Below are 23,571 nucleotides of genomic sequence, written 5' to 3'. Positions count from 1 at the left end.
TATCAGCCATGATCTCATTGAATGGCGGAGCAGGCTCGAGGGGCCAGATGGCCTACTCCTGCTCCTAGTTCTTATGTTCTTATATTCTGCCTACTTGCGGATACAGGAAATCTGTCCTTCTTTACACCAAGGAACAGTGTTTGTAAACCTTGGAGCCCGCCCTCTCCCGTGTTGAGCCTTCTTCACACGACTAACAGTATCTCTTCCACACACACACACACAGACATTCTTCTAGAACTACTCCACATCCCCGTAAAAGTATTTCCCGAGTTAAGAGCTTCAGGATGTCTTTGAGCACTGCAGACTAGCTGTAAGTGGTGCAAGGACATTACAATTTTGGGACCCCTACTGATGTGTGCAGCCAGGAAACAACACAGCTAGTGCTGGCTATGTACAGCAGCCATTCAAATGAGCAAACAGCACAAAGTTGGTATGCTGCCTGTATTACAGGGAAAGGGGATGCATTAATCGCTGCGCCCATTTTGTTTGGAGGGGGGGGGGGGGGGGGAGGTGTCTATCCAATTTAACCCCCAAATTGTTTTAGGAAAATAAATGTAACTTTATGGGTTGGAAGAAGGGTTCAAAAACCTTCAACTGGATCCAAAGAGGTAGTTGGACCTGCATTGAGTTGGCTAACCCAGGAAAGGCCTTTACGGGGAGGTGGAAAAGTTCCGGAATACTTTTTTTCACTTGGAAAGACTTTCAGGGTAAGGCACAAAAAAAATCAACCTGATACGTGAGTGCATGAATGATTTGCATATATGTCGAAGTGTTAGCTGTTTAGAATAACAATGAGAAAATCACTAATTTAAGCTAGATTTAGTGCCAGGCCTGGAGGGGAACAGAATAGTTCTACAATTAGCTCGGCCACCCAGTAATTCAACATTTAGCATATGTTACAAATAATTAGACAGCAGAGAATGATTTCAAGACTAGAATCATTCTTTTGGTATTTTCAACTCATTCCTAAAATGATAAATATACTCTGACCACAGAAAGGCTACACAGAAATTGAGGATGAAAATTAGTGGACGTGAAATATTAATTCAATCCTTATGAATTGGGATCTTTAGTCCAAAGGGGCGATGGCCCTTTCCTGGAAGTAAGTCGTCTTCATGGTGCTTTAGTAAAATGTATTAATAAGGATTTTTATTTCAAATACTTTTGGTAGAAAGCACTGAGTGTCCATATAATGTGACCACGTATTGAGTTAATTAGTCAATAACCTGTGTTCAATGGTTTAAATTGATTTTAGTCTTTGAGCTTCTGAGGTTGCCAATCCACATGTTTTGAGTTAGCAGTCAGTTTTGTCTGTTATTGCCATGTTAGAATGCTGGAATTTTGCCAAGCAGAAAATCTAAGCAGATTGTACAGTTATTACAAGTGTGATGGTTAACTAGCTGTGCACAGCAAACAAGTGCCTGCGTCTTGCAAATGAAACAGAACGGTGATGTGTCAGTGTGTATTTCTTTCTCCAGAATCCCCCCCCCCCGCCCCTCCCAAAGGCTGGACGGCCATTGACATACAGGATCAAGACTTCCACAGGTTAAAGCAGGTATCACAGTTTATTTCTGACAGACTGTCCCTGTTTGGATTCTCAAACCTTCCACCAAGAACTAAATTTCGGACCTTATCCTAAATGGATTAGATACCTTTGCCTGTTATTGCCTGAGAAAACCTTTGCTGTATAGCAAAACATAAGTCAGCCTGTCAACAACATAAATCATGTTGTACTTCTGAAAGTCACCTCCAAAGTAATAATTGATAAGACCATATTAAAGTGAGTTTAATCTTTTATTAAATTTTACGTTTCTGTGGTGAATGTGTAACTGGTAATTCACACTGTACCTTACTGTTGTCCCTGTGGGCTCCATCTGTGAGCCACTGTGCGGCTATGCCCACAGGGGGAGATGAGGAGCATGTACAGGGCTCCGCCCCCTTTAGGGAGTATAAGTGCTGCGGCCCTGCGAGACCGCCATCAGTATTGAACAGTCGCAGGCAGGCTCAGTTGTAAGCTGATTAAAGCTACAGTTTGCCCAACTCGTGTCTCGGAGTGAATTGATGGTCGCATCAATTTCTTGATCCTCGCTATAAAAGGCCACACATTAAACGCATTAAATACTCTTTTTGTAACCTAGGTAATGAGTGGCAGTGTTCGGTCTACCTTAAGGAATCCTTCAAAAGGAATTAGCCTTTATATTATTTTTGTCCCAAATATTACATTTCAATTCAAACTATGAAGGAAATATCAACCAATGGGAGGCCAAATCATAATGTTTGAAGTAAGTTATGTTCAAATTTGAACTCAGATCTGTTGGTTAAAACAACAAGTTGTACCCCGGGGTTCATGTGCTTTGATATTTTTAAGAAAGTTAGTTTGATGTTTATCTCTTTTTATATATCTGTAATTTTCATTTAGCAGAGAAAATGTAACCCTCGAGCCATCTATGGGCTGCACCGGCCGAGCTGGCAGGCTCAGAGGTGGAGGGGGGGCTGGAGGGGAACCACATCGGGGTGATTCTCCGCGGACAGAATTTTACAGTCCCACCCACCTGCAGAATTCTCCAGTCTCACTGAAGTCAATGGACCTTTGAATGGTTTGGCACATTTTCAATGATAGGGCTGTAAATGTCCACTGTTCCACTGGAGGGAAATTTTACATTCATGGGCTGCGAGGAGGATTAGCTGGCTGCCATTTTGCAGGTAAGGGAGTGTGCACCCCCCCCCCCCCCCTCCCCATAGCGAAGCTGTCAGTTTAATGATGATGGTCTCCCTGCGAAAACCTGGGGAGCTATCATAGCTGGAGGCTGGTGTGGACACAACAATCTCCCTGGAAGGATTTCCCCACAACAACACTCAGCCTCCTATTTTTTTCATTATTAATTTTCTTGCTTGTTGGTACTCCGAGGGTTTTTCGATGCCTCAGCAATGCCCAGCTCTCTCACTGAGGTATCTGAGCTGGCAGTCCTCTGACTGGGCTTAATTGGAAGTGTGGTCTCGTGGCCTGCTCATCACCTCCACCTCGAGCTCACAGTAAAAGTCAGCAATCTGTCATATTGTAATTGTCAGTGATAACTTTGGCTTGCTAAATCTATCTTTGTAAATAAATAATAGAGTTGCTTTTCAGCAGACTTCTCTGATTATGATACCTAAGATAATATGTGTCTGTATCTATGAGTGTGTGTATGGTCATGTGTCCTTGCGTGTGTTTATGTGCAACTGTATGACTACTTATGTGCGGGTCTTCTGCAGAAGAAAGGCATGTATTGTGAATTGGTTGCTGCAGTCTCCAGATCCTGCACTCTGAATTCCAGAGGTGAGGGAGGAGTGACTGCCTTTAACATCAAGGCAACATTTGACTGAATGTGACCCAGTGCCACTGTCGCTGGGTTAAAATCCTGTAACTCCCTCCCTGGCAGCACTGTGGGTGTGTCTACACCACATGGACTGCAGCAGTTCAAGAAGATGACTCACCTCCACTTCCTCAACGGCAATTAGGGCTGGGCAATAAATGCTGGCCGAGCCAGCAACACCTACATCCCTTGAATGATTTTTTTAAAACATAAAGGAGCCCTAGCAATATTGAAGTTAATGGGAATGGGGGGGGGGGGGGGGGGGGGGGGGGGGGGTTATAACCTGCCTGATTACTATTGGCTGGGGACTACTGGCTGTCCCACAATCTTTAGTGAGTATGAGCTCCCCAATGAGATGGGCAGAGAAATCATTAGCGGAGTCACCTGCATTATTAGAGCTGGTCAGTGTGGAACCAGCCAGAGGAGAGAGCAGTGGTGAAGTATTGCTGCTGTTGTGTATATATATATATGTAATTGTAAATAAAAGTTATTTCTTTTGACTCTACAAACTCGTGCTGGATTCTTCGTGACCCTCACAAAACTGGCGATGAGGATGGAATGGAGACACAGGACGCCTCCGAGGGGAGGCCTCAATCCCACGGCCCACAGATGTACAACCGTTACACCGCTCATCGTGGAAGCGCCGTTCACCTTCTCATTACACGCCGCCGATCCTGCACCTCATGCAAATGGTGTCCGGCCTGCAGCAAAACGAGTCCTGCGCCCTCCTTCGCCAGGGTCTTTCATGGATTCCTCGGACTTTGTGGGGGTGGGGGTGGGGGGGGGGGGGGAAGAGATGTTATAACCTGCCTGATTATGATTGCCTGGGGACTATTGGCTAGTAATTTAGTTTAATAACATGAGCAAAAATACAGAAAACAGTACAAGGACACCAAACACATGGCACCCTGGAGCACACTTACCACCTCCTTCCCCCCAACTGACCTACATCAGCGGAAAAGCACACCCAGCCCCACTCGCCAGAATAGGCCACTCCAACACGGAACACGGCGGAGGAGAGAGAGAAAGAACAGTCCACCGAGAGGGGTATAATTTAGCCCGGAATAACCCTGGCACATCATAACCAAGCCGTACAAAGCATATCAAAAGACAAGGAACAACGCCACCAGCTGGCGAGGCAGTGCCTCCCCCGCACCCCCCCCCCCCCCCCCAAGAGACCCACAATCACAAGAAAAGGTCTCGCTGACATGGGATAACGGAAGGAGAGGGAATATCCCCACCCCATCAGCACCGGTAGCATACACCAAAAGAAAGCACAAAGAAAATGGGCAGAAACATAGCAAAGACACTAGCCTGGACAGGAAAACAGCACCAATACAATAACAAGCATATGAGCAAACATTAAACAACAATATGCAGCAGTACAAAGACACCAGCCATTAGTATAGCCTACCAAACTTGAACCAGATACAGTCATTATTACACGGAAGCGTCCAACAGCCTTCAAGGACACGTCATTATGGCCTGCATGGTGTCCAGTTGAGGTGAGCCACCACCGCCCTCCTCCTGCAGTCCCAATATCCGCTCACCTGCTCCAGCCAGACCCCGATCCAGGCCACAAAAGTATGAATGGTAGGAACCACACGCGGCTTCCAAACATAGAAACGGTAAACAGTCAGCAGTCCAAACAAAAGCAGCATCAGATGGTAAATCAGTCCTCCAAACTTCCAGCACATTGCAGTTGATTCGGGTCGCCGCCCTTCCTCACCGGCAGCAAGGCACCTGACTTCCTCCCTCTCCTGCAGCAAGGCATTCAGATGAACCAACCACAACACTGCTCTCCCCCTTCCACCAAGAGTCAGCAGCAGTAGTCCATCAGATAAACAGAAAAGGGGACAGGCAGTTGTTAAATCCAGCCACAGGTTGAACCCCAGGCCAGGCCTTACCAGCAGAATGTCCTGCCCCTCTCTCTCTCTCTCATGTTTGTAAATGCCTGCAGCAGTCTCTCAGCAATGGGATTGAGAGCCTTCACAGCCCATGTGTGCTCTCTCCACAATCCTTAGTGAGTATGAGCTCCCCCAATTAGGAGGGCGGAGAAATCATTAGCAGAGTCATCTGCATGAATAGAGCTGGCCAGTGTGGAATCATAGAATTTACAGTGCAGTACCGGCCTCCCCGGACAGGCGCCGGAATGTGGCGACTAGGGGCTTTTCACAGAAACTTCGTTGAAGTCTACTCGTGACAATAAGCGATTTTCATTTTTCATTTTCAGAAGGAGGCCATTTAGCCCATCGAGTCTGCACCGGCCCTTACAAAGAGCACCCTACTGAAGCCCAGATATCTACGCTATCCCTGTAACCCAGTAACCCCCACTTAACATTATTTCGACACTAAGGGCAATTTATCATGGCCAACCCACCTAACCTGCACATCTTTGGACTGTGGGAGGAAACCGGAGCATCCGGAGGAAACCCATGCACACACGGGGAGACCGTGCAGACTCCGCACAGATAGTGACCCAGCCAGGAATCGAATCTGGGACCCTGGAACTGTGAAGCAACTGTGCTAACCACTGTGCTGCCGTGCTGCCCCAGCTAGAGGAGAGAGCAGTGGTGAAGTACTGCTGCTGTTGTGTATATGTAATTATAAATAAAGTTATTTCTTTCGACTCTACAAACCTGTGCTGGATTCCTCGTGGCCCTCACAAAAGAGAGGAATATTCTAGTAGTTTAAATCATATAGCACAAAGCAATACGGTTACAATTGTTGAAGACCTGCATGCTTCATCCGATGCCTGTGTCTATACATGTACATTGTGTATTTATGTTTGCCCTATGTTTTGTTTTCATGTGTGGAATGATCTGTCTGGACTGTACGCAGAACAATGCTTTTCACTGTACCACAGTACACGTGACAATAAACAAATCCAATCCAATCCAATCATCTCTTCCACAAGACGTCACTGCAGAAATTCCCCTGGGAAATCTCCTCAGCCCTAACATTTTCATCTGTGTCATCAAAGACATTCCTGCCAACATAAGATCGCTGTTGATTGCACAATGTTCAGTAACATTCGCAACTCCTCAAATACTAAATCATGAAGCAAGATTAGGACAACATTCAGGCTTTGGCTAAATGGCAAGTAACGTTCATGACACACAAGTTCCAGGCAACGACCACCTCCAGCAAGGAGAATCTAACCACTTCCTCTTTACAGTCAATGACATTACCATTGCTAAATCCCCCAATATCAACATCCCACAGGTCACCATTGATAAAATTGAACTGAACCAGCCATATAAATCATGTGACTACAAGAGTCAGTCAGAGGCATGAATTCTGAGTGAGTAACTCGAAAGAACAAAAGCCCGTCTGCTATTTACAAAGCACAAGTCAGAGTGCGATGGAATACTTTCCACTTTCCTGGATGAGTGAAGCTTCAACAACACTCAAGCTCAGCACCATCCAAGACAAAGCAGCACACTCAATGGACACCCCACTCAACACCCTAAACATTCACTTCCTCCCACTTTTGGCAGAAAGTGGCAGCAGCCTATACAGTCTCCAAGATGCACTGCAGGAACTGAACAAGCCTCCTTTGACAACACCTTCCAAACCCACGACCTATACCACCGAGGAGAACAAGGGCTGCAGACAGACATATGAGAATACAGCCACATGCAAGTTCCCCTCCAAGTAACACAGCATCCTGACTTTGGAGTATATCATTTCTCTTTCACTGTCTCTCTTTCACTGTCTTTCCCTCCCTTCTGCCTCTCATGCAGCTTGACGTCACCCCACTGTTAGCAAAAGACAAAATGACCCTTTTTTGAGCCTTTCATTGTACTAATAGGCTGCCTGCCACCCCGCAAGACAGCCTATTAGTATCCTGTCCCACCATTGGTAAACTGCCTCAGCGGCAGGACCCTGATGAAGCTCCCCACGGTATTACCGCAGCTTCGACATCCCTCAGTCTGATCACGAGGTGGCCGGTAAAATCCTGTCCCATGTATCCCAAACCATCCTGCTGCAAAACAGGCTAAAGGGGCTGGTTTAGCACACTGGGCTAAATCGCTGGCTTTTCAAGCAGACCAAGGCAGGCCAGCAGCATGGTTCAATTCCCGTACCAGCCTCCCCGAACAGGCGCCGGAATGTGGCGACTAGGGGCTTTTCACAGTAACTTCATTGAAGCCTACTCGTGACAATAAGCGGTTTTCATTTCAATCACTCGAAAAATATATGTAGCTTTTCAAGTGATTCTCTGCAGAGTGTGAGCCATTTCTGTTTTCTAGCTGTTGAGAAATTTCTCACATTACCTAACATTTGCCCTTCCGGTAATATATTCCTGACCTTGGGCTTCACCAATCGCTCTTTCATCAAAGTACATTCAAAGTAGTGTTCAATGAAGTATTTACTCCTTGGCCCTCAATTTTTTTTTCTATCGTGAATTAGGTTGTGTTTTTTTCTCCCAGCAGTAGCTGCATATCTTGGATCAAGTCCTTGTGGAGAATTCTGAGGGAATATTTCCAGTTCCAAAATTCCAATCTCCAATGACATTTTAACGAAAATTATTGAGTGCTTGTGAAAGAAAACATTCGCCCAATTTGATGATATAATGCCTGGGAATGTTTGCTTCCTTGCCTGTATAAATCAGAGCGTGCTAGCAGTTTCAAATAATGATCAGTAACCACAATTTATATCTTTTGCTTGTGTTTATCGAGCAAGAACATTAAATTGATTACTGAATTACTGTAGGCTAATGCCGACAAAACAAATATATTTGACAAAACGCCATGCTGATCTGAATTCTGTTCACTAATCTTAGCAACGTAATATTTGAAAGCACATCAATGCCTCAGCATAGGCTACCTTACAATTTATCCAGAATAATTTGTCCTCCGAAGAGTGTTTCTTTTTCATTGCGGCTCAGTGTAAGCTCTTTGTTCTGCCCAATTGCTAACTTATTCCAGGAAATACTGGTGCGCGATAGCTAGGACTGTAGGCAAGATCCCAACTTGAAGAGTAGGCAATGAAGCTACTGTGATGGCGATGTTGGTGTGCCATGCCAAAGTCCTATCTCCAGCTAATTAACGTTCCTCACAGTTTTAAATGGCTGTGACACAGCTGTGATCAGCAAGGATGCCTTCTTCGCCAACTCTTCGGGTAGTAGGGTGGGTAACCCAGCCATTCGAAAAACCTTGCTCAATACACCCCGGTTTTATAACTTCTGCAAATGTTTTAATTGTGTCCTCTACACCCAAGTCTAGGTCATTGATACATGTCAAGAAAAGAAATTATTCTAGTACCGACCCCTGGGGAACCCCATATATGTGTTGCCTGAAAAAGCAACTGTTCATCATTACTCTCTGTAAGCTGTCAATCAGCCACCTTCTTACCCACACAGCCACCATCCATTTCATTTCATGGACTTCAATTTTACGGTTACGTCACTTTATTGAACCTCATTTGGAAGCCATGATGTGGAGATGCCAGCGTTGGACTGGGGTGAGCACAGTAAGAAGTCTTACAACACCAGGTTAACCTGATTCACCTGAAGAAGGAGCTGTGCTCCGAAAGCTAGTGATTCGAAACAAACTTGTTGGACTTCAATCTGGTGTTGTAAGACTTCTTATGTGCTCATTTGGAAGGCCATATATCAATCATATTACCCTCATTAGCCCTTTCTGTTACCTCATCAAAAATCTCAACCCCGCTACTCAAACACAATAATTTGCCTTTAACAAATCCAAGTTGGTTTTCCTTAATTAAACCGCATTTGATAAGTGACTGTTAATTTTGGTCCTGGATTATTATCTCTCAAAGCTTTCCCACTACTAAGGTTAAACTGATCTACCTGTAGCTGCTGGGTTTATCCTTACACCCTTTTTTGAACAAAGATGTAATATGTTTGCCAGTCTCCAGTTCTCTGGCACAATGCTCTGTATCTAAGGACAATTGCAAGATTACTCAAATCCATCCCACCCAGCTCTGGTAACAGCCAGCCTTTCTAACACCTCTTTATCAATTTTTAGCCCATCCTGTATCTCAACAACTTCCTCTTTCAGTATGAATTTTGGAGCATGTTCCTCCTTGGTATAGAACATAGAACAGTACAGCACAGAACAGGCCCTTCGGCCCTCGATGTTGTGCCGAGCAATGACCACCCCACTCAAACCCACGTATCCACCCTATACCCGCAACCCAACAACCCCCCCCCTTAACCTTACTTTTTAGGACACTAAGGGCAATTTAGCATGGCCAATCCACCTAACCCGCACATCTTTGGACTGTGGGAGGGAACCGGAGCACCCGGAGGAAACCCGCGCACACACGGGGAGGACGTGCAGACTCCGCACAGACAGTGACCCAGCCGGGAATCGAACCTGGGACCCTGGAGCTGTGAAGCATTTATGCTAACCACCATGCTACCGCGCTGGGTTATTGCAGTATGGAAGGTAGAAAAATATTCATTTCATACCTCAGCTTTGCTCCATGCCTTCATGCATAAATCTTTTTGGTTCCCAATTGGCCCCTCCTTTTACTAACAACCCTTTGCATTTATATGCCCACGGAAGGTGTTTGGATTCCTTTATATGTTAACTGCCAATCTTTTCTTATACTCTCTCTTTGACTCTCTTATTTTCTTTTTCACTTGCCCTCTGCGTTTTTTATGTTCAGCCTGATTCTCACTTGAATGATCAATCTGACATCTGTTGTATAAGCTTTTTTCTGCTTCATCTTTCTCTCTATCTCTTTTGTCATCCAGGGAACTCTTGCCTCCTTCCTCCTCGTTAGGATCTGTTTCAGCTGACTGTAATACAACTCCCTCATCCCACCGAGCAATCTCCCCTTTAAAGGAAGTTATCAGAGATTGTGTGGCAGTTTGAAAGCACGTGGCAATCCAAGGTAGTAGAATACGAAAGGAGATGTTGAAATCCTGGAAGTGGATGCTTGGTGAAGGTATCTGACAGAAACTGTTGTTTAGGAGATGGTTCTGAGGTGTGTTTTTGCCAAGAGTGGAGTTTGGAATCACCCGTGCAGGGGCCAAAGTTCCAGTTGGCTCACACAAGCATCTGGGGAGGTTTGATGAGAAATCCACCTAAGTTATATTGAGTGGCATTTGCCTCTTGGTTTCAAAATCTGGTGTGTCTGACCACAGAATGCCTGTTGGTTTACATGGACTGTGTACTTACCAATAATATTATAGTATATGATCTATTTTGTAACTTGTGTTATCCTTAAAGGTCTGTGTCTATCTGTGAAGATATAGGTGGGATGTAGGAGTATTGTATTACAGTCAATCTTTTCATGTTGAACAAGTGTTTTATTCTTTTGTTAAAAGTTAATTGGCAGTTTTGTGACTGCTCACCCACATCTCTAAACAAAAAAAAGTTATGGAGCATGATCTACCGACCACGTTGTGCCCGCCTGGTTTAGCTCAGTGAGCCAGACAGCTGGTTTGTGATGCAGAACAAGGCCAGCAACGTGGGTTCATTTCCCGTACCAGCTGAGAATTCTAAATTCTCACTGTGTACCCGAACAGGTGCCGGAATGTGGTGACTAGGGGCTTTTCACAGTAACTTCATTGCAGTGTTAATGTAAGCCTACTTATGACAATAAAGATTATTTATATTTTGACTCAGGATGTGTCGAGGCTGGTAAATCTCGCAGGAGGCTTATGAGATTTACCCGGCTAGTTGCGCCTCACGAGATCTAACAAGATCTCGCAAGGCTTCGTGATCTGCATATTTGCATATTCAAGAGAGTAATTAACCTCACTTGAATATGTCTATGCCGGATTGACCCAATGCCCAGAATCGAACACCCTCGCCTCAGAGACCCCAGCGAGCGTTGTTTAGCATTGGTCTCCACAAACGTGGACCAGGTATATCAGCACTTGGGGAGGTTCCCCAGGTGAACGGAGGCCACCAGGTGGTTGGGCTCTGACGAGGTGGTACCTTGGCACTGTCAATCCCACCTTGGCACTGCCAGGCTGGCACCTTGGCAGTGCCACCCAGATGCCAAACTGGCACTGCCAGGGTGCCCAGTGGCAGCTGGCAGGGGCATTGCCAGACTGCCAGGCTGACAGTGCCCACATGGTACCTTGCCCATGCCAGGGATCGTGCTCAGGGTGCCTTGCCCTTATGGGGTGGGGTGAGGGGGGGTTCAAGGGAAGTTGGGGGGGGGGGGCTGTTCAGAGACCATGATGGAAGGGTTGAGAGTTTTGGGGCATCAATTAAAAATGGCGAGCTGAGCTCTTCAGTGCAGGAAATGAAGGTAAATGCCACCTCAGCAAGGCCTTCCTCACTGAGTCCCATTTAATAGCAGGGTAATTCTCGTCGCTGCAAGTGCCGAGAGACATCCCGCTGATTAGGCCCAGACCAGGACTCTATTCCTTTTCTGTTAAATCGTGCCCATGGTCTATTGAACCAGGATTCCACTCTGGGACTTATATGTAACATCAGCTGGGAGCATAACACAGCCCAGTGCTCCTTCACAGTTTTGCCTGCCAATCTTTGATTCTACTTTACCTGAGATAGATCTTTGCTCTCGTGCCACTGAAATTGGCCCTCTTCCAATGATGGCCTCTTGTTCTGGTTGCCATAATCATAGAATTATATAATCCCCACAGTGCAGGAGGAGGTCATTCGGCCCATCAGGTTTGCACCAACCCTCCGTAATAGTACCCTAGCCTAGACCAGAGCCCTGCCCTATCTCAGGAATGCTGTAACCCCAACTAAGGGCACTAAGGGGCAATTCAACATGGCCAATCCAGCTAACCTGCACATCTTTGGACTGTGGGAGGAAAGCAGAGAATCCGGAGTAAACCCACGCAGACACTGGGAGGATGTGCAAACTCCACACGGTCGCCCAAGGTCGGAATTTAACCCAGGTCCCTAGTGCTGTGATGCAGCAATGCTAACCGCTGTGCCACCGTGCCGCCCAGACTGACACGTTACATTTTCATGATAAAATCACTGGTATTGTGATCTGGTGTATGGGCCAATTTGAAATGAGGCATATTCCACATATGCAAATGTGCTGCTCAGGAAACACCACGGCATCAGTGCCAGCAGGGGCACTGCATACTTCTCTGAACTCTGGCACCTGAAAAGAAAAATGCTTCGAGCTCTTGGCATAAGCAAGCCCCATATGCATGTTATGTTGGAAAGATACATCAATTCGTAATTTGACAGGAATACATTCCTGTCTCACTGGCACATTCTCCAAATGTGGACACCATCAAGACACGCAATAACTCGGCTGCAGACGCTGCTCAGAGAGCAGCTTTAGAAGAATGACAACTGGGTGAATAAAAGCTGCTGGGTTGTCAGTTAATAATAATCCTTATTGTCACAAGTAGGCTTACATTAACACTGCAATGAAGTTACTGTGAAAAGCCCCTAGTTGCCACTTTCTGGCACCTGTGTTCGGGTACACAGAGGGAGAATTCAGAATGTGCAAATTACCTAACAGCACGTCTTTCGGGACTTGTGGGAGGAAACTGGAGCACCCGCGCAGACACACGGAGAACGTGCAGACTCCACACAGACAGTGATCTAAGCCGGGAATCAACCCTGGAGCTGTGAAGCAACAATGTTAACCACTGAGCTAGCGTGCTGCCCAAAGTGTGTTCAAAGGCCACATAACTTTACAAATAATGATTGAGCTGTTGGCTATGGATCAGCATGTCCTGGGCCTGGGGCATTCTGTGCAGGTGCTGGCCGAGGCCCAGAACAGGGTTGCCGCCTCACAGGCAACTATGTGCCAGAGCCACTTGGAAATCGCAGTGGAACTCCTGAGCATGGCCCAGTCACAGTGTGCATTGGCTGCGAACGTCGGCATTGCCCAGGCACTGGTCGACGAGGCACAGACACAGAGGGAGGTGGCCCAGTCCCAGAGGGAGATGGCACAGTCACTGGCTTTTATATTTATAGAAACATTTATACAATTAAAAAAAAAATATCCTCTTGATCACAGCTCATTCCTGGTCAACATGAGAAAATTATAGTTCCAGAAGATGTTGATGTGACACAAACCCAGAAGGTGGTGGCACAGTCATTGGGTGAGGCGGCACAGTCTCGGATGGAGATGGTCCACTCCCGGTGCTCCATGGCTACGAGCAAGCAGACCCTTGTCGAGACAAGAGTGGGCTTCCAGGACTGACAGTGCCATGTGGTGGGGGAACCTCAGGGGATATCTCTGCTCACACCCCCATCCCATGGAGTAGCCCAATGGCTATTAGGCACCCCGAGGGAGGAGGGAGTGCGCAATCTGGCCATTCCATCACATGGTTCCATCGAATCCCTGGGATGACAGTGGTGGAGACAGTCGGTGATGTTGGTCATGACAGAGGAGGAGGTGCCCATCTAGGTGGCACATTAGCACAGTGGTTAGCACTGTTGTTTCACAGCACCAGGGCCCAGGTTCAATTCCTGCTTGGGTCACTGTCTGTGCGGAGTCTGCACGTTCTCCCCGTGTCTGCGTGGGTTTCCTCCGGGTGCTCCAGGTTCCTCCCATAAGCCCCGAAAGATGGGCTTGTCAGGTGAATTGGACATTCCGAATTCTCCCTCAGTGTACCGGAACAGGCCGGAGTGTGGTGACTAGGGGATTTTCACAGTAACTTCATTGCAGTGTTAATGTAAGCCCACTTGACAATAATAAACATTATTATTATTATTGTTAGGTATGGATCTCCATTCCGGTTACTCCTGCAGTGGAGGTGCTGGAACACCACAGCACCTTAGACTCCTCCCTCCTGACCCTGGTGCATCTGGTGGGCAACAGGCAGAACAGGGCAACACCACGCCACGCGGGTCACCCGTGCTGCAGTCAGGCCCATCCAGGCCTGGTGGCACCAGAAGACTTCCACCAATGGGGACCCAGGTCACATGGTAGGAATCACCACTCCTGCTCTACCATCTGGGGATCCACCAAGATGTAGCGTCAGGGCCTGTAAGGCCAGAACATTAGACACTAGTTAAGTTTGCACAGGTGCAGGCCACACTTTAGTTATAGAGGCGAGGGCACAAATCTATATATATGTTGTCACATTAAACACCTGTTCACAGTGTTACAGCCTGTCGTGGTGCTCTGTCAGAACAGTGTGAGGGGTGGGTTGGTCTGGGCTGGCTAGAGGGGGCTGGAATGAGCAAACGTTGTGGATGGCCTGGGCTGCCCACGGCCCCCACTCTCCCACCGACCGTCCCCACCACCTTATCCCAGGGATTCGATGGGACCGCATGATGGATTGCCCAGTTCGCATGTAGGGCTCACCCAGATGGCCGGTGGAAAGTGCTACCATGGGTAGGAGTCAGACATTGTCAAACGATGTGGAGCACCAGAACTCCTCTCTATCATCATCCTCCATCCCATGGACCAGACCCTGTGTTACTCTCAACCCAGGGCTCCCACCCCGTAGTGCAGCAGGTATGCATCATGAAGGGGGTTGCAGGCAAAGAGGTAATTGGGGAGTGGGTGGCCAGGCAAGTGTGTGGGATGGGGTACAGTGTCCGTGCCCCTGGCCAGTATCCCCCCACCCCGCCCTCACTCGTTGGTGAACCTGGAGGCCATCAGAGCATCCTGTGCGCCGTAGCTCTGGTGTACACGTCGTATAGCCTCCCATGCCTGCCTGGGCCCCAGGTCCTGCCATCCTCATCCATCGGAGGAGGGCTGGCATTCATCCTCCTCCTCCAGCATGATGCTGTAGAGGACGCAGCAAGCCGTCACGGTGGAGGCAACCCTCTCAGCATCTTACTGGAGGTGATCTCCAGAGCCATACAGGCACCTGAACCCCATCCTCAGGAGACTGAAGCACTGTTCGATCAAGGATCTGGTTTCTGTATGGGAGTCGTTGTAGCGGGTCCCCGCTTCGGTCTGTGTCCTCCAGATAGGTGTCATCTGCCAAGACCACAGTGGATAACTCCTGTCACCCAGGAGCCAACTCCCTAGCCAGGGGAGCGTCTCAAACATGTCAGGGATCTTCAAGTATGCCAGGATGAAAGCGGTGTGCACACTGCCCAGATACTGGGCACAGACATGTATGATGCGCAGCTGATGGTCACATATCAGCTGTCTGTTCATTGAGTGGAGCCTCATTTAGTTTGTGTATAGCGGCCTGTCATCATGCATCCCGTCGATCAACCCCGGACCTGGGGCATCCCGTCGATGTCATGCCACAGGAACCTCGCTTCTACCGATAAATTCTGTTCCACGTTTCCAAAACTCTTGCCCCCTCTTTCCTTTAGACTCTTCGTCGCCCAGTCTGCATTAGGATGATGAAAGCCTTGTCTGTCTTTATAATTTTTGCACACTAAATAATCAGAATCAATTGATCCTGGCATGTCAATGCCGCCCATTTATCTGGTCATAGGTTACAATGACAGCTATAAATTCAGATGTGTGAGAATCATTATATTTCAATGTTAGAGTGATGTTAACTATTGGGTGGAATGTCATGGTTTTTAGTTAGTGGAGTCTGCCTACCTGTATTTGCAAAATTGCTTTCCTGTATCATTTTGTTAGTTAAGCATAAACAGTTAGTGTCAGCTGTGTTCATTTAAAAAATGATACAACCAACAGAGGTTTAGAAACGTATTTCACAGTCTGCTGTGCCTTAGCTATTCCTGCAAACAGAATTGGGAGCGACGCCAAAGTCCGTCAGTGTCGGACCTCCACCACATCATAGGTGTAGTCTCTTGCCAGAACAGAAGAATGCATGATATATCCACGGTACAAATCATCCATCATGTTCTGTTCCTTGTAATATATGCTTAGAATGCAATTTTTAAAAGAGACACATTTTCACCCCCTCTCAGATACATATGTGTTAGAGAGCAATGCCACTGAGAATTCAGTTTACAATTGACACAGTGAGGGTGTCTCTAGCCAGGTGCCTCTGCCACATTGCAAAGTACAGGAATGGTCTTCATTCAACAATGGCTTCCACTAAATTAGAATTGAAGGTTCATAGCCGGATAGATTCCTGAAAATTTTTCTTAATTAGAACAGTCAGCAGCTGCTTCGATTGCTTCACTGAAATAAAGACTTCCTTAGCTCCTGCTGTGACATTTGTTATACTGAACCACCTAATCAACTAAAGGCCTTCAATATCAGCTCAGTGAAATTTATTTATCTCGATATTGCCAATAATTCATATTTAACATCAGTTCTTAATTTACTTTAGGCTTAAATGGATGCAAGGGCGGCACGTAGCACAGTGGTTAGCACTGTTGCTTCACAGCTCCAGGGTCCCAGGTTCGATTCCCGGCTGGGTCACTGTCCTTGCGGCGTCTGCACATTCTCCCCATGCCTGCGTGGGTTTCCTCCGGGTGCTCTGGTTTCTCCCACAAGTCCTGAAAGATGCGCTGTTAGATAACTTGGACATTCTGAATTCTCCCTCAGTGTACCCGAACAGGTGCCAGAGTTTGGCGACTAGGGGCTTTTCACAGTAACTTCATTGCAGTGTTAATGTAAGCCTACTTGTGACGATAAAGATTATTATTATTATTCAGGAAGTTAGAACCCTGATTGATCAACAGAATTCACAGCTGATATATCTTGATTCTCGCTTTAAAACTCTTAACATTCGTGAAAAAAGCAATGAGAAACAACATTTCAATGTATACATATATGTGTTATTCATTATTGTTTTTATGGAATGAAGCATGCTACAACCATTTGGATTATTTATCCTATTGGAACATTGGTTTAGAAGAAGGATTCACACAGGATGGAAATAAAAATACACATCGTCTGTTTAAGGAATATGCTTTGGGTTTCTGTGGAGACAGGAACTGATTGCTTTGATCCAGACAGGTTAGCACCTTGCAACTTTCCTTCTCACCCAAATCGTTCCCTTCCAATTTATACCATGAATACCCATCTCTCAATATTTGGATAGTCGAGGGGGGAAAGGCTTCCAAATGCCAGGTCTGGGAATGTGGCTTTTCTACAAAATAGAACCACAGTGCAGAAGGAGGCCATTCGGCCCATTGAGTCTGCACCGCCCCTCTGCACCCTACCCAGGCCCACTGCTCCACCCTATCCCGTAACCCCACCTAACATGCATATCTGGACACTAAAGGGCAATTTATCATGGCCAATCCACCTAACCTGCAATTCTATGGCTTGTGGGAGGAAATTGGAACACCCAGACGAAACTCACGCAGGCACGGGAAGAAAATGCAACCCCAACACAGACAGTCACCCAAGGCCAGAATCAAACCTGGCAGTGAGGCAGCAGTGCCAGCCACTGTGCCACTGTGCCATCCCTGTTTTCTGTTAGATGCACACTAGTGTCATGGAGGCCAAGAAGCTGAAGAGGCACTCAAGGTCTTTTTGCTTTCCTTTAAGGATCAGTGTTTCTCCAAAGCCCCACAGGGAAAATGTGGTGACTGTCCTACTCCTGACGTACCCCTTCCAACCAAAGATTAACAAAGGCTTTCAGCATCAGTGGGAAAGGTGGCCATGACTGGTCCCACACTCTGATTAAATTCACCGCTTAGGATTAATCAAGTGGCATAACTGGAGGCGGCAGTGTTGGGCCAGACAATATTGATACTTCTAGCCTTGAATGCCTCACCTGATCCTGAGGTTGGTGTAGCTAAACAAAGGTTCTTTGGGAAGCCTCAGCAAACCTGATAAGCAAAGCAGCTTGAAGAGCGAGGGGAAGAGAGAGGGAAAATTAATCTAAATTGAAAACGGAGATAGCTGCCTAATTCTTTTATAAACGCGACGTTCTTTTGTAAATACGAAACAACTGATGGAGTATTTTTGACTGAAAATATTCCCCTAAGTTTAACTTTTTAAATGCGATTAGAGGAAATGGACAGGCCAAATAAGTGAGAGCCTGTCAAACACAACCAGCGTAGGGTTGATAAATGAACAGTAGCTAATGAAAACAGTTGAACGCAGTTACATATGTCTCACTGTTTTCTTATAACACTGACAAAAGAATATTTTGACATGATTTGATGCTTGGGTGGAACAAATTAAAACAGATTTGAACTATGTACATTAGTTATGGCAATTTCATAGTCACTGCATTTCATAAAAAATAAGCAATAGTCGTGCTGGTGGTCTTTGGAATAGGTGAAGCTCTTAATCCATCAATTGTCCCAATTATTTTACTTCCCACATTATCGACCAAATATGTGTGTACTTATCATTCGCTGCATACTACTTAGAATGTAATTAGCGGCTAACAGCATAAAGTGAAAGTGAGAAAAATTGTTCATTTAAATTTAGCATTTAATACTATCATTACAACTGAGTAGTGATAGGAACATCTATGTGTGGTTCCAATGAGATCTATTCTGGACCTCCTGCTTCAACCCTATTCATACGTTGTTTGAGGAGGTATTTAACCAAAGTGACCAAGACATTCCTGAAGCAAAGTTGGATGTAGGGCTGTCGAAAAGGCAAGTAGGTGGAGTTCTTCTATGAAAAGGGAATTGTTCAGTCCAAAGTTCGAAAAATTCCAGATGGGATTCTCTGTCCCTCCAGCCCCGTTTTCCAGCATGGTGTGCCTCTGCAAGCGGCGGGATTCTCCGTTAATGCAGCCAGCCAATAGGTTTTCCCATTGTGGCCACCCCCACGTCGTCGGGAAACCCATGGTTGTGATGCCGGCAAAGCAGAGGATCCCGCCAACGGAGAATCCTGCATGACCTTCCTCTTTCCAAAACTTCTGAAGTAGCAATTTGATGGCATAAAGTAATGTGGCTGCATTGAGTTGAGATGACAGGTAGAATTCAGTCGTATAATATAGCACTTGGGGCAAAGGGGATGAAAGAATATGGGGGGGGGGGGGAAGGTGGGATCAGGAGTTGGATGATCAGCCCATGATCATAATGAATGGTGGAGAAGGCTGGAAGGGCCCAAAGGCCTCCTCCTGCTCCTATTATCTATGCTTCTATGTTTTTTTTAAAAATGTTTTTATTCCAAATTTTTCAATAATTTTTACAAAACACTACAAAAAAGAAAATAATGCAAAGAGAACAAAGCAATATATCAACAAAAAACACTTAACCCTCTATCCAGCTAAGAATTTAACAAACAAAACAAAACAAAATGGGGCATCTGCCCCTAACAAATAACGTGAAAACAACCCACCCATCACACCCCCCCCCCCCCCCCCCCCCCGGGTTGCTGCTGTTGTTGACCTCCACCTATTGTTCCGCGAGAAAGTCAAGGAACGGTTGCCACCGCCTGGAGAACCCCTGCACAGACCCTCGCAAGGCAAACTTTATCTTCTCCAACCTGGAAACCCCGCCATGTCACTGACCCATGCCTCTACGCTTGGGGGATTCGCGTCCCTCCACATTAACAAGAGCCTTCTTCGGGCTACCAAGGAGGCAAAGGCCAGAACTCCGGCCTCTTTCGATTCCTGCACTCCTGGATCGTCCAATACCCCAAATATCGCTATCCCCCCAACTCGGTTTTACCTGCGTGTCCAAGACCTTGGACATATCATTCCAAAGTGCCGGGCATGTCCAGAACATATGAGCATGATTAGCTGGGCTCCCTGAGCACCTTACACACATATCTTCTACCCCAAAAAACTTACTCATTCTTGCCCCTGTCATATGCGCCTGGTGCACCACCTTAAACTGAATCAGGCTAAGCCTGGCGTAAGATGAGGAGGAATTGACCCTGCCCAGGGCGTCAGCCCACAGGCCCTCATCCAGCTCCTCACCCAGCTCCTCCTCCCACTTGCCCTTCAGCTCTTCCACCGAGGCCTCCTCCGCCTCCTGCAGCTCCTGGTATATTTCCAATATCTTGCCATCCCTACCACACACCCGAGACACCATGTCCTTTATCCTCTGAGCAGGCAGTCGTGGGAATTCCCCCACCTGCTTTTTCACGAACGCCCGAACCTGCATGTACCTAAAGGTATTCCCCGGGGGTAGCCCAAATTTCTCCTCCAGCGCCCTCAGACTGGCAAAGGTCCCATCGATAAACAAGTCCCCCATTCTTTTGATTCCCGCCCTATGCCAGCTTAGGAACCCACCATCTATCCTACCTGGAACAAACCTATGATTGTTCCGTATCGGGGTCCAAACTGAGGCCCCCACCTCCCCCTATGCCGTCTCCACTGCCCCCAAATCCTCAGTGTCGCCGCCACCACCGGGCTCGTGGTATACCGTGTCGGCGGAAGCGGCAACGGTGCCGTCACCAGTGCCCCCAAGCTAGTGTCTATAAAGGACGACGCTTCTAGCCGTTTCCACGCTGCCCCCTCAACTCCATTACCCACTTCCGAATCATAGACACATTCGCTGCCCAGTAATAGCTGCACAATTTCGGCAGCACCAACCCACCCCCCTCACGACTGCACTCCAAAAACAGTCTCTGAACCCGTGGGGTCTTATTTGCCCACACAAATCCTGTAATACTCCTATTTACCCGCTTAAAGAAGGACTTGGGGATGAGAATAGGCAGGCACTGGAAGGCGAACAGGAACTTAGGGAGAACCATCATCATTACGGACTGCACCCTACCCGCCAGGGAGAGTGGCAACACATCCCACCTCCTAAAGTCCTCCTCCATCTGATCCACTATCACTCCCGGGACACAATCCTCAATCCTAGTGGCTAGGATCTTGGCCAACATTTTGGCATCTACATTAAGAAGCGGAATCGGCCTGTAAGAGCCGCATTGCAACGGGTCCTTATAACGCTTGAGGATAAGCGTGATCAAAGCCTGCGACATCGTCGGGGGAAGGATTGCCTTTTCCTTAGCCTCGTTAAAGGTTCTTGTCATAATCTACGCATCAGTATATAATGGTGCAGACACACACTGATTGACACACAGGAAAACCAATCAACACACACAACACCACAGCCAATCACCAGTTGGAGCACACTCACTATAAAGACAGAGGACACTGGTTTTCCCGCTCATTCGGGATGCAGCCTCTAAGAAGGACAGAGCTCACAGCTTTAGCACAGACCTTTACCATGTGCTGATAGTCTAGACTGGTTAGGATAGGCATAGGTCTTCAGTTTAATCTAACATAGTGTCGACCCACAGTGAAAGTATGTTCAACAGTTTCTAGCTTAATAAAATAGTGTTGTACTATTTCAAGTGTTGGTAGCCTGTATGTGTTACTGCTGAGGTAAACGCAGTCTCCACAGATCCAGAGGACCCAACACATCATGGTACCAGTACGTGATGTTAGAACTTATTAGACCTACCTTCAAGTGATCTGCCTTCAACCAGCATACAGCCATCCTGCAAAATGGACAGCATCCGCCCTCCACCGCCGTTCCGCATCACCGGTAACCTCGGGGCCAACTGGAAGATCTTCAAACAACGCTTCCAGCTTTACCTTGAAGCCACAGACCTGGAAGCTGCTTCAGATGCCAGGAAGATTGCTCTCTTCCTCTCCACGGCCGGGGACCATGCCATCCACATCTTCCACTCTCTCACTTTTGCTGATAGTGAAGACAAATCAAAATTCAAGCCGGTCCTCCTCAAATTTGACAGTCACTGCGACATTGAGGTAAATGAAAGTTTAGAGCGCTATGTCTTCCAGCAGCGTTTGCAGGGTAAGGATGAACCTTTCCAATCCTTTCTCACCCACCTCCGCATCCTTGCACAGTCCTGTAATTACAGGTCCACCTCCGACTCCATGATACACGACCGGATCGTTTTCGGTGTTCAGTTGGACCCCCTATGCCAGCAGCTCCTCAAGGTAAAGCAGCTCACCCTAGCAATTGCCATTGAGACCTGCGTGCTACATGAACACGCCACTAATCGGTATTCACACATCCAAGCGGCTGAAACGGCACGGCAAGGTCCACACGAGGCAGAACGGGTGCAAGCAATCAAGCAACTCCAGGACCTCAGCCTGGATGAGGGCGGCCATTTTGCACGCTTTTCATGGCCTCCCACGCATGCGCGCACTGAACGAAGGGACGGCGACGCCAACGATCGCACTGCGCAGACGTGCACCACGTACGACTGCACCGTGCATGCGCAGTGGCGCAACAAGCGTACTGACGTAATAACATGCGGCAACTGTGGCTCCGCCCACTTAAAACGGCAATGTCCTGCAAAATCCCGACGCTGCCTACAATGTGGCAAACTTGGCCACTATGCTGCTTTATGCAGGTCTGCTCAACCTGCCACCTCTCGTCGTTCCAACCAGCTACGCAGGGATGTCCGCGCTATTCAACCCACGGTCACCGAATCCAATTCTGACCTGCTGCCTGACCTTGACACCGAGCACCGAAAGGCACCTTTTCGAGTTGGTATCATTACCAAACACAGGCTGCCCCCGAAGCAAAAAGTCCAGCCTCTCCTGGTATACAGCATTGATCCGGACGACGAGTGGTGTGCCACCCTCACGGTCAACCGATCCCGAATCCGATTCTGCCTGGACACCGGTGCCTCCGCCAATCTCATTGCGAGGTCTGACCTCCAAAGCCTTCGTGTCAAACCAACCATTCTGCCATCAGCCTGCCAGCTGTTAGATTAGAATAGCAATCATATTGCTGCCAGTGGCTCATGCCAACTTGAAGTGGCACACAGGTCACTTAAAGCCATCCTTCCCTTTGAAATAGTGGGATCCTCTAAAGCCTCCCTGCTTGGTGCACAGGCATGCAAACTGCTGAATCTGGTCCAGAGGGTTCACTCCCTCTCTCCTGCTGACGCGTCTGCCTCTCAGGACACTGATTTTAGGGCGCAGCTCGACGTTATTATTAACCAGTACCACGATGTTTTCGAGGGCATGGGCACCTACAAGATCTTATTGAAACCGAAAGCCACGCCTGTAGTGCATGCACCTCGCAGGGTCCCAGCAGCCCTCAAGGACCGCCTCAAGCAGCAGCTGCAGGACCTCCAGGACCAAGGAGTAATTTCCAGAGTCACGGAACCGATTGACTGGGTCAGCTCCATGGTATGCGTAAAAAAACCTTCCGGCGAACTGAGAATATGCATTGATCCCAAGGACTTCAACCGCAATATTATGAGATAGCACTATCCCATTCCCAAGCATGAAGAGCTCACCTGTGAGATGGCTCGCGCCAAGTTCTTTACCAAGCTAGACGCCTCAAAGGGATTCTGGCAGGGGGATGGGACGTTTCGGCGTAGCCCATTCGGCGTGGCCCATTCGGCGGAGGAATTTTTCAGCTGAGGAATTTTTCGGCGGAGGAATTTTTCGGCGGCGGGACAGGCTTCAGAAAGACAGGTTAGTGCAATGAGCAGACATTTAATATCGGTCTTGCTTTTGCTCTTAGTGAATAGCATGCCCTCA

This window comes from Scyliorhinus canicula, chromosome 7 (assembly GCF_902713615.1).
Source record: "Scyliorhinus canicula chromosome 7, sScyCan1.1, whole genome shotgun sequence".
In the NCBI taxonomy this organism is placed as follows: Eukaryota; Metazoa; Chordata; class Chondrichthyes; order Carcharhiniformes; family Scyliorhinidae; genus Scyliorhinus; species Scyliorhinus canicula.
This window is presented reverse-complemented; position numbering follows the sequence as displayed.